Below are 12,996 nucleotides of genomic sequence, written 5' to 3'. Positions count from 1 at the left end.
AAACTATTGATACACATTCGCGTTAATTTGACTATCAATGACGGCCTTTCTTTACAGCTTTGTGTTAGTCATGTGGGAGTTTAGTTGTTGAACGTCAGTGGCGGCATCAAAAACACGAAAAGTTTGCGCTTAAGCGTACGCGCATGGTGCTTCTTGTTAAAAAATTCATATATAATTATTTTACTTTAGTGTTGCGTAAAAATAAAATTCAGAATGTTTCTTACCATGATAGCTCTCTCCAGCTTTTAAAAGGAGGCAGTCCGGCGTAGCCGCCAGCACCACATATTCTAGCTTCAAGTCGAACGGAAGACGCCCTGGTAAGGAGACGATTCAAGACTGCTTTTGAGTACAAACTGCGCATCTTTAGAAAATGCACAATTCGCTGAAAAAAAGGCTAATTGCCCACTAACGAGTCCCTTTTTGGAATTAAAACGTTTCAGCTATTTATACGTTTAAGCATAAGAGATTTATTTTTGCGGAAGTCTTCGGCATGTAATAAATCGTACCTTGCGCCTGCGGTCTCACCAGCTCACCGGCTCCGGTGAGCAAAGTTAAAGTTGCTGTACATTGCCGGCGAAGAAGTAGTGCTGAGCGATGCAATCAATACAGCAGGAAAAATAATGCCCAATTCCTTCCCTCTAGCATGACGGCATTCTAAAACAGCAGCTTCTTTCGTAGGTAGGCATGATCTACAAGGCTCGGAACATTGTGGTGATTTTAAGAGAGCATTTATACAGTGATCCTAATTCCACATCCTAGAATAACTGTGAAACAAGTCGATCATGTCGCGTGAAGCGTCATGCTTGTACGTGTAGGTGGCTGCTAGAGACCAGCGATGCAGGGCTGAGAAGCAAGCCAGTACTTCAATGACGGCAGAACAACATCTCAGCTGATGACCTTGGCTGAATGTTCTGCTCTTATCTACCGCGGAGTCGTTGCTACTCAGGCGCTAAACATACACTCTGGTTTTGGTGATTATACGCATTGTCACTTAAATTTGGTCCTCATTGGCAGTGAGAGGAAGGCCAACATGTTTGCCACCACACGCACAAAGCTTGATTAGAAGCACTTGTTTGTATGCCAGTTGGTACGACATCGTGAGGAACAAAACCACAAACAGGAAGGGACTCAGGCAGGAGACAACACTGGGCAACAACACCGACCTGTGTTGTCGTCTGATTTGGTCCGGGCGCCGCCACGGTGGCCACGGGCCACAGGGTACGTGGCCAAGCTGAAGACTCGAAATGCTAGCTATTGTATCTATCGCTACAAAATTTGCTGTGGTTAGCTCTGTGTTAAACCTGGAGTGACGTGATAGCTACAGCTGGCCGAGTGGAAGTCGATCAGTCAAATTGCAAAGTCAGTCTTCTGCCGCTCCGTGTCGCTGGGCATTCCTTGTTCATCTTCGTCCTTGGTGGATTCACTCTCTCACCTACCTCACCACTCCCCCCACTCGGTGTCACCGGCGCGCCGCGCCGTCGGCAGCTGCTCCGCACCACGTGACCAACCACGTGACCACCCACAGCGCCGCCACCGGATGACCACGCTGAAGGCGCAAAATGTTAGCTAACGTAGCTGTCGCTACAAAATAGGCTGTGGTTTATCTCTGGTTAAACCTGGAGTGACGCGATAGCCACAGCTGGCCGAGTGGAAGTCACTCAGTCGAATTGCAAAGTCAGTCTTCCGCCGCACCGTGTCGCTGGGCATTCCTTCTTCATCTTCATCCCTGGTGGATTCTCTCTCTCACCCACCTCTCTACTCACCCCACTCGGTGTCACCGGCGCGCCGCGCCGTCGGCAGCTGCTCCGCACCACGTGACCACCCACAGCGCTGCCATGGGATGACCACGCTTAAGGCGCGAAATGCTAGCTAATGTAACTATCGCTACAACATAGGGTATGGTTTAGCTCTGGGTTAAACCTGGAGTGATACGATAGTTACAGCTGGCGGAGTGGAAGTCGATCAGTCGAATTGCAAAGTCAGTCTTCTGCCGCTCCGTGTCGCTGGGCATTCCTTGTTCATCTTCGTCCCTGGTGGATTCACTCTCTCACCCACCTCTCTACTCACCCCACTCGGTGTCACCGGCGCGCCGCGCCGTCGGCAGCTGCTCCGCACCACGTGACCACCCACACCGCCGCGACGGGATGACCACGCTGAAGGCGCGAAATGCTAGCTAATGTAGCTATCGCTACCAAATAGGGTGTGGTTTAGCTCTGGTTAAACCTGGAGTGACGCGATAGCTACGGCTGGCCGAGTGGAAGTCGTTCAGTCCAATTGCACAGTCAGCCTATCGCCGCAGTGTCTCGCCGGGCATTCCTTCATCTTCGTCCCTGGTCGATTCACTCTCCCACCCACCTCTCCACTCCCCCCACTCGGTGTCACCGACGCGCCGCGGCGTCGGCAGCTGCTCCGCACCACGTGACCAACCACGTTACCACCCACAGCGCTGCCACGGGATGACCAAGCTGAAGGCGCGAAATGCTAGCTAATGTAGCTATCGCTACGAAATAGGGCGTGGTTTAGCTCTGGTTAAACGTGGAGTGACGCGATAGCTGCAGGTGCCCGAGTGGAAGTCGCTCAGTCGAATTGCACAGTCAGCCTATCGCCGCTGCGTGTCGCTGGGCATTCCTTCATCTTCGTCCCTGGTGGATTCACTCTCTCACCCACCTCTCCACTCGCCCCACTCGGAGTCACCGGTGTGCCGCGCCGTCGGCAGCTGCTCCGCACCACGTGACCAACCACGTGACCACCCGCAGCGTCGCCACGGGATGACCACGCTGAAGGCGCGAAATGCTAGCTAATGTAACTATCGCTACAAAATAGGGTGTGGTTTAGCTCTGGTTAAGTCTGGAGTGACGCGTGAGCTACAGCCGGCAGAATGGAAGTCGCTAAGTCGAATTTCACAGTCAGCCTATCGCCGCTGGTTGTCGCTGGGCGTTCCTTGTTTTCCTACCTCCCTGTACGTGGATTCACTCTCTCCACCTCTGTGACAGAAAAAGAAGTGACTGTGATAGAAACAGCCACCTGCCAGTGCAGAGGCGCATCTCTTAATCGCTGCGTCACTGTGCTGCTAGTGGTATGGGCAGTTGCGGCCATATAAGAATTTTAAGTAGCAAATGAACGATTCTGCTTATATGGGCTTCAATCCACTAAAAGAATCAGGTCACACCCTTAAGGCTTTACTTAAGTGCCCCTTCCTTTGAAGAATGAACACCCGCTTCCGCATGTCTACTCTGTTTTACTGAGATAAACCTTATCTGTTTTTTTTTAAAACAAAAACAATTGCAAGAGCAGTAATGCTACGTGAACCCTTGCACTGGTTAGATCACTGGCAGTAAAGAATGATGCGCAGAAGCGGCGGCGGAGAGGGGAAGAGTGGGTACTTGCTCAACGTGCCTAGGAAGGAACGAATGAATAGATACAGGCCTCTTTTTCCCTCTCTACGGACGCGCCGTCCTCAGCTCTGCTACATCGAGCGTGCTGCCATTTAGCGTTGATAGACCGTCAAGGCCGATGCAGGGGCGATGTAATGACTTCCGCACACGGTCCTTACAGGCGGACAAATAAATCAACTTGTCGAATCTACGGCAAATATCCGGGGGTGCAGGGTACTGTATTTGAGGTTGTGCGGTACATTAATGTCGGAGACATCACCCCCACGACATGGTATAATCGCCCTTTTGGGTGGATGGCGACGTGTGTTCGAAGTTCGAAGTCGAAGAGTACACGAGTGCCCACCTTGGAGGCGCAAGTAATGTCGCCAGGTGATTACTTAATGCCCTGTTTTAAAATAGGCGGATGTTTTAATAAAATATATCTTGCCTTGAAGTATTTCAGTCGCCCGCATGAACGTCTCTATAGATCATTGGAAAGATTGCTGGAAACGTGCTTCCTTGCCACTGGCGATGACAGCTACTGTCGTCGGCGACAGTTGAAGGAATGTCAAAATGTGTTACCGGAACCTCTGCAAACACTCTGGGCCCATCCCTATTGTTAACGTGCGTTCGTTGAAAAAGCGATTCCAGCTAGCAAATAAATAGGTCTAAACAGGTTGAAAGATTAACATTCCGTAAGGTTGAGGGTAGAGTCCCAAGACTGAGGCGCGCACCTTGTCAAAGCGCTAGAGATAATTCATGTAGTGCTGCTAGAGGTGAACCTGTTAGGGTCGAAATATGGAATGAGTGTTGTTTTGTAGCAAGACGCAGTTATTTCTTGAGAACGTTTGCCGTATGTGTTGAAAGGTTGAAATGCGTAAACTAGAGAAACGCTAGCAAATATTGCCTTGAAGGTTGGACCCTGAGCCGGCAATAACAATGATCTTCCACTTGCTGTTTCTGGCTGTAAGTGGTACCGAGTAGAATGCGCAGCTCGCAGGTTAGTTAAGGTTTTAAAGACGAGGGCTAAGGATGCAGTGGCTTGGCATTGTGCGCTTTTTCTCAGACCAACCGAGCAGAGGATGTATGCAAGATGTGTAGAAGAGGACTGATTGTATTTGTATGACGTAGCTGAAAAAATTGCTTGTATTCCGACGAAATAGAAAGAGGACAAGGTAATCAGAAAGCTGCCTGTTATAGATGTGGAATACAAAAGAGAGCAAAATGTGCACTGTTTTTGACATTTCCATGGTCTCAAATGGTGACGAGCACCATCATTAGTCCTTAGTAATTAGTGATCATTACGCGATGTGCAACGTGCGCTACTCGGATATTTCAGCAAATATTCCGGACCTGTGCAATTTACGGGCCCAGTACTTCGATCGTCGTCAACCCACGGCTCTTGGTATACACCTTTGCGGCCGCGATGACACCCGAACCCACGCCCCTAATGAATTGCCAATCCCACGTACTAGCAAGCTCTACTGGTTCTGGAGTCTAAAAGGAACTTACTTTACCATCGCTTTGAATACTATCAGTCCAACAGACTTCCATTTCTAAACAAACCCTAGGTTTCTTCAACAAGAGATGCTATGAGAAGTTTGAAAGGTGTGCTACTTGACGTATGCCAAGTAGATGCCATTTTTTTCAATAGGGGCAATGCAGAAAACAAAGTAAAGTTTAAAAATGTTTTAGGCGAACTGTGGAAGCAGATAGTACACCCAAGGTCAGGAAATAAGAATTCACCAAGGATAATATTCAGGTTCCTAGACTAAAGACGGGCACGCACAGGGATCACAGTACACCCCCGTAAAACAGAAGCAAAAAAGCATCTGCTGGCTGGACAAAGTTGGGCAGAGTGCTCTCTGTCCTGGAAATGGCGAGTGAATTGAATAAATCACTTCCTGAAATCAAAGTGAACCCAAACACCTCTCAGTGATCTGTCGCATTCAGATGCAAGATTGTCTCCGGCGAGGCCTCAAGAGGGAACAATGCGACATAAAAGAACCTCTTCTGTGAGACTCTCAACTAGGTAAAAGCACGGCGCACAATTCACATCGTTTGTCGACACCTCATCGCTAGGACTTGAGCCAGTATTAAAGCAGGAAAAAGTTGATGCAAGCAGCAGTTCAGTCCAACAGTCGCTATAAGTCACGCCTCCCTTACAAAAGTTTAGTAGACAGTCTATAGACTGTCTGCAGACTTCTGTCTATAGAGTCTATAGACTCTCTACAGACAATCCCTGCAGAACAGTTCATAGGCAATAGAAATCCTATAGACAGTCTATAGGTTTCTGGCCATTCACATTAATTAGACGTTTTTCTATAGGCAGCCTACAGACTATGAATACACAAAACGAAACGTTTATAGGAGGACAATAGGCTCTATAAAAAGTATATAGACTGTCTGTAGACCATTTTGTATGAGCCGCGAAAGAGCAAAAATATACTAGTGCAGAGAAACCGGCGAAGGCAATCCGTTGGTTTACTAGCATTTGCGCATCTATACAGGGACAAGCATTTCTTAACAACACAGATCATAAGCCATTGGTGCCACTTTTTTCAAAGAAACATCTTAATAGAATGACTTCAGAACAACAGTCGTTGAGAATGTGTGCCTTTGAGCAAGAGTTCACATTCACACGCTCCGAGCCAGGAAAGTGGTTTAGTTTTACCGTAGTTAAACCGCGTTGACGTGAGAATGCATGTGTTTAGCTTGGTTGGCTCATGGTTTTGCTTTACTGGGTAGTCGGCACGTCTGGAGACAATATTAGGCTGAGATTAAGCTCTGATGATATTAACTCTTCTGATCTGATCGCGCCGCAGAAGAATGTCGATAAAGACGACGATATATGTACAGCGCGAGAGTGCGTTGGAGTTAAACACGAGGCGTGATCGCCAGCGGCCATAACACTGTACGCTCGTGCAGTGGCCAGTCGCCACGGGTTTATTTATACATTATTTATTTTTATTTTATTTCTGCGTGCACCGAGATTACGCTGAAAATCAAGCTTAACAAAACCTCATTGAGCCGATTAGACCTAGCAAATTAGTACATTCGCAATGAATAATTTCTTAGCAGATGTTCTTTCTAGAAAAGCCGTATCGTAACGGTTAACTCCGCGGAAACATGACAAACACTGCTACAAATGTACCGGATCCTGAAAGTAGATATTTCAAAGTCTAGTTTATTCATGGAAAGATTGGGTACCGAAATTCTCAGCGATCCATGCATACCAAGACTGATGCAGTACATCTAAAAAAAGTAACCGACAGCAGACTAAGTTCCTTTAGATATGAAGATGTTCCATGCTGCTGCATAAGACCTCTCAGAGGATCAAGAACTGTTGATTTACGAATACCCTACGGTTACTGCGCGCCATTTCTTCGAGGTGAAGTTTTCTAACGGCTGAACTGCAACCATGAGGGTGTTTTCCGCTGCTACTCAAGAGCCAGGAAATGTCCGGTGGCCAATTATTATGAAAGGAATCTGATTTAGTAGTTGTGTATCGGAAATGCCAGAGCTTTCGGCAGCCAAAAACCGCGAAGTTACTTTACATGGGCTTCGCTTTGGGCGTAGCATGTATTGATGTCTCCACCTTGGCTCCCTTTTAAGCAATGAAGCAACGAAACTCTGTTGATTTAAATTCGACACTGTTGGCTCGGTGCATAAATACCTGGCGATCATATACTGCGTAGAAGCACCTGCATCTATCCACCGCCGTAAACGTCGTTCTCTAAGCCGACGCCCGCAGTCACACGGCAACACTAGTCGCGATCATCCAACGCACCAGCTAGCGTCAGCTAAGTTGTCATAGCACCTTGAGCAGAAAAACAATAAGGCAATGGCTGCTAGACTGACAAACTCAAACTTCAACAGGTTAAGTATATGCTGAAACATATTGCAAATGCAATGCGCGTGCTGCTTTTTTTTGGGAATCAGCACGCAAACAGCAAGGTTCGTTCAGTTTTTGGACTGACACGAGTCGATCTTGGAGGCGCTGCATTAATCACTTCGTCGTGTGTGTGTGTGTGTTTGCGCGCGCGCCCGTGTGTGTGTGTGAGAGAGAGAGTGTGTGCGAGTGTGAGTGTGTGTGTGTGTACAGTACTCACGGATTGAAATAGGACATTCGGAGCGCTAGCCTTGCAGTGCCACGCAGGCATGTGGTAAACCACAGGCCGGCTGATTGGCTACTGGAAGGAACAATTCTGCTTTGTAGATGTTCTCCCTCTCACGCCATACCACAATGCACCACCTTGGTTCCATGAGCGTCTACGGGCGGCGCTCCATGAAGCGACGGCCACGCGCTCCGAATGTCCTATTTCAATCCGTGAGTACTGTACGTTCCACTGCCATTTGGCTCTTTCCTAAACGGTATGGTGATTCAGAGCACTGGAGGCGCCACACGCCTCGACTCGCGATAGTGATGCAAACGAATATGCCAGTTTGCATTTTCATCTTTGTAAGCACATCAGCAGCCATCCCGGCCCTCTTCCTTCTCCTCTTACCCCAGAATAAGCACTTACCGTCATTCTTGCTCTTGAGCACGATCCTTGTCTCGCCGCCTTTTTCCGCCACGGAAAACAAAATTTCTTGCTCTCTGAAAAAGGTTCACAAATTTTAATTATCTAAAAACGCAAGAAATATGAACTTTAGCCATACCGGGAGCGAAAATTTAGAACCTTGATTTATGGTTCTGAAATAAACAGCCTCATTTTGAGCAGTATGCTGTCTTTCGTGCAGATATGTATAAATATTTCACCTAATATATATATCAAGCACCTTAACAATTTACTGTCGTTGGGAGTTACTACCTCTGCCCGTAACGTTTCGAGACTGATTAATTTTCTTCTCTAGAAATGATTGCCCAAAACAAATGTTGGCGCGTATATGTAGGGCCATATTTTCGGGCTAACATGAGCTATTTATGTTAATTGTTGTGGCAGCCACTAGATGGCACTACATGCAGAAAAATACGTTTTCACTAGTCGTCTGCGCATTCTACTTGGAGTGAATGTGGAGAGATGAACGTCCACCTCAAACAGCATGAAAACATAAAATTCTGTGTGAAGCTTGGCAAGACAGCCACACAGACGTATGAGCTCCTTTCTGACGCTTACAGCAAGGAGACATTATCGCGGGCGCGAGTTCTCGAGTGGCACAAGAGGTTCGTTTTGGGGAGAACGTCGGTGGAAGACGCACAAGGCAGGGGCGCTCTTCAACCTCACGGAATAAAAACAACGCGGCTCGGATCAGAGAAATCATGCAGCAAGACCGCACCATTACAGTCCGCATGCTATCAGATGCTTTCGACATTAGTAAGACAAGATGCCAGCAAATTTTACGTGAGAACTTGGGGACACGAAAGCTGAATGCTACACTTGTGCCGCACTCCCTCACACAGGACCAGAAAAACACGCGGGCATCAGTGACGGCTGATTTGCTCTTCGAGGCAGAGCAGGATGCTGCATACGTAAACAGCATCATTGCTGAAGACAAAACATGGTGTTTTCAATACGATCCTCAAACAAAGAGGCAGAGCCCCGAGTGGCGGTCCACAAGCTCTCAGGCGTCGAGAAAGGTGCGGCGACACAAGACCAAAACAAAGACGATGCTGATTGTTTTTTTCATGCCAGAGGTGTCATACACCACGAGTTCGTCCCACGAGAGGAGACGGTGAATCGGGAGTTTTATATCCGTGTGCTTCAAAACATGCGTTATGCACTACAACGCCGTCACCCTGACTTATGGGCATCCGGACAATGGTGCCTTCTCCGCGATAACGCAAGGCCGCACACTGCTCTCAGCGTGACAGAACTACTCGCCAAGCACAGAATTACTTTACTTCCCCATCCGCCATACTCGCCTTACCTCGCCCTATTGCTTTTTTTTCTGTTTACTCTTGTGAAGAGGGCCCTAAAAGGTCGCTGGATGAGGACGGTGGAGGCCATTCAAGATGCCATAACAAATGAGCCAACAGCCCTGCTAAAAGAAGCGTTTTCCAACTGTTTCTAAAGACCTCAAGAAGCGTTGGAAGCTTTGTATAGACTGCAAGGGAGACTATTTCGAAAGGGCGCTTCACAAATGTAAACACATTTTTTTTAATGGACTCAGTCTCGTAACTTTACGGACCAAGTTCGTATATACCCCTCTGCTAATTCGAACCTTGCTTTAAGGTGCAGAAAGAAGTTGGAAGTTCGTTTTTTTTGTTGCGCGATCAGCATTGAAAAACGGCCTTTCCAAGTTTAGCATACTCGTAGCAGGCAACGTGCATGTGGGGATCCATCATCAAACCCAACAAATTGTCAACATTATCATCGCTGATGAATTCGGCTGCAGAAAAAACCCTTCTATCATTAGTATAGAACGCGACTGTGGTGTGACAATGAATTCATTAAGGTAACTAATTTAGGATGGGCAGCGTCCCGCGTGGATTCCACCAGGCGCGCTTCTAGTAAGACAGATAGCGACTACCCCTCTGGTGCCTTACAGCGCTTTCAAGGATTTTCTAAAGAGAACCGCACTCTCTGAACACTCCTTCGTCGCAAGGGTTACATGGTGGTACAAAAAAAAATGGGATGCGCTGGCCTCGACATCACACTTCATATTTCTGATGACCGGAAGAACTGCACCTTGCCCTAGCCCGGCGCCAGAATGGCCGTCTCCATGGAAGCGCGGCTCATTCCGCCGCTGCCCGCGTCTCGGCTCTGTGCCTTCGCTACCTGGATAAGGCTATTTTAAGGTGCACTCAGGCTCAAGCCTCATATTCCTTCAATACCTGGCTCTTTAACCACAATAAAACGCTCCTGCATTGCCTGGCCTTTGGTCAAATATATGACAGACCTCCAGAGTGCCAAATGTCATCACATTGGAGCTGTGCGCCCCACAAGGCCGTGTCTTCAACACCCAGTTTCATTCCAGGTTTTGTCATATGCAGCACGGCCTTCTAGTTTTCACAATTTTTATTTATATATTTGTTTGTTTATGTAAGTACCCTAAGGGCCCGTCTGGGCATTACATAGGGGGGGGGGGGGGAGGGGACAGCAAATAACAAAAATACTCAAGGGTTTCCTTCATACTTAATATAGAGCAAAAATTGTGAAAGAACAAAGTGCTAGTTATGAAATTGGGTCGGTCTTATACATCGTGTTCATGGTGCTGTGTGCAATAAACAAAAATAATAATTACACGTACAAGGCAAAACAAAGGTACAAGGCAGCAAGTTCAAACAGACGACAATGCTGCGCCTGATTCAAGAAATGTTAGTAAAGATGAACGGAAAGACGATGATTCGTTAATAGCCACAATTCTAGCAGGTAAAGCATTCCACTCCCTTATGGCCAAGGCTAACGGGGAATTCTGATATTTCTTTGTGCGAGCGAAAATTGTTTGAATTTTATGCGCATGGTCGGCACGAGATGATATGTGATGTGCTGCTGTTATGTGCCTGAGTGCGAAAGATGACTGGTTGTAGTAGAGGGAGTGGAACAACGACAGGCGAAAGATTTTTCGTCGTATGTTGAGGTCCAGAAGTTTTAGTGATTGGTTTATTGCAGTAACGCTCTGGTATGAAGAGTACGACCGTAGAATAAAGCGTGCTTCCTTATTTTGCACTGATTCTAGTGAGCTGGATAAAGTTTCTTGGTGGGGATGCCATACTACCGAACAATATTCCAATGATGCCCGAACTAGAAATATGTAGGCCAGCAGTTTGGTGTCAGGGTTAGCTAGAGATAGACGACGTTTAAGAAGCCTAATTTTTTCAAAGATTTGCTAGTGATATACTCTATGTGGCTATGCCAATTTTTATCCGGGGAAAGGACAACGCCTAAATATTTGAAAGTTGATGGACGCTCAATGACTCTATTATCTATAATGTAGTTGTTTACTGGAGTTTTAGAGAGTGAAGAGAAAGTCATTTGTTTGGTTTTGATGCAACTAAAGTACCTCGAATCTACAAATTCTGATCAGTTACTATCAATGGTACAGCTCGCTGATGTGTTTGGCCCACTGCAAAATGGTACGCCAGCGAACGCGGTAAGGGACGCACCGAGTGCTACGGTGCAAGGTGTATCCTGCGAATTTCCTGTTAACTCTCACTTCCCAACCTCAAAGACCGCCGACAGGGCTGCCACTTGTGACAAACCCACTTCAACTGATACTTTCCTTTCATCCTGTCCTCAGCAGTAGAAACACGTTCCTTCGGTCCACCAGGAAGGCCAGAGGCTTACCCCGGCTCCCCGTGCGCTCGTCGGTTGTGAGTCAACGCCCACCATTTCCGTCTGTAGCTTGACCGAAATTCTCCGCCGTATTTCACTGCTTCTACGGAGCAGGTAATCTTGCACAGTGACTGTTTATCCGCCACCCTCTGCGTTAACTAGGAGCAAGAGCACTCGCCATTATCTGCGCCGCCCAGGGTTTATCTATCACGCAGCAAGCAAAGCGACCGCTATGCAGTCCTTTCTTTCGTAGATCGTGTTTTGTACTCCGGTGTCCTGTCAGATCTTTCGTACGCGAAAGCGCACGAGCGGCAATGCTCATAGTTTGGAGTTAATGCTTCTGTCATTGTCAGGACGCCCAGTGAACACATATGGCCGCGGTTTCCCTCACCCACTTTGCTTCAGTTAGGGTGCACACATTACACATAGCGATTGTCGCTGCGTCCATATCCACTGATCCGTTAAAGCAGCAGCGATCTGTACCGTGGCGTCATCGCCGATACCCCTATCTAGTCCACCGCCGCAAAGCCAGAAAGTCATCCAGAGACTTATGCTTCGCCCTGTTTTCTGCATGGCGATCTGAACCGCCTTAGACCTCGCCGGTAAATTCCTTTCTCGGGCTCACAGTTTCTGTTTTTCTTTCAGTCATCCATCTAGTTGAACATAAATTCATTACCAAACATTGTCTTTGAAAGGGGGAGGGGGGGGGGGGGTGCGCACACTTGTAGCGACCCACGGGACTTCAGTGAGATGCGCTTCGAGGAAGACGGAGAGCGGCCGCTTCTTGGTCGTTTCAGGATGCTCTCTGGCGTTGAGCTGTAGAGCCCAAGAACGTCACCTATCGTATGTCGCCACTGTTCCTTTGTTTTACAACAAAATATGGTCGGGGTCGTTTCTCCTTGGCACGCCACAGACGCTGATTTGTTACCGGCCTAATGTGTGGCAGCTGCTGACCACGGACCGACTGGTACACATGGAAGAGATAATCCGCCTTTTTGCTGAACATAATTTGTCTAAAGAAGGGTGTGTGGCAGATGTAGTATTGACAATCAAACGCCAAATATTACCTGTCTTCAGAAATTTTTGCACTGCAGTTCGCTAGCTTTATACGTGCGCCGGGACTCCATCACAGCTAAATATCTTGGTAAACTTCCCTTAATCGTTTTATTGTTTCACTTGCTTTGGTTTTACTTTAGGAAAATATGTCGTTTAACAGTCCACTTTATTTCCATATTCCGTATTTGTACATAGTGTATATCGCCGCCCTACCCCTATGCTTTCTTACCATCGCTCCCCCCTTTATTTCTCTCAATCTTTCGATGGCAGATGTCGCGTATAGTAAGTTCTTTTCCTTTTATTGTTATTTGATTAATAAATAGCCGCAGACAGCAACATTGCACTGG

This window comes from Amblyomma americanum, chromosome 8, assembly GCF_052857255.1.
Source record: "Amblyomma americanum isolate KBUSLIRL-KWMA chromosome 8, ASM5285725v1, whole genome shotgun sequence".
Lineage (NCBI taxonomy): Eukaryota > Metazoa > Arthropoda > Arachnida > Ixodida > Ixodidae > Amblyomma > Amblyomma americanum.
The sequence above is the reverse complement of the archived record's forward strand: the minus strand, read 5'-3'. Positions refer to the sequence as shown.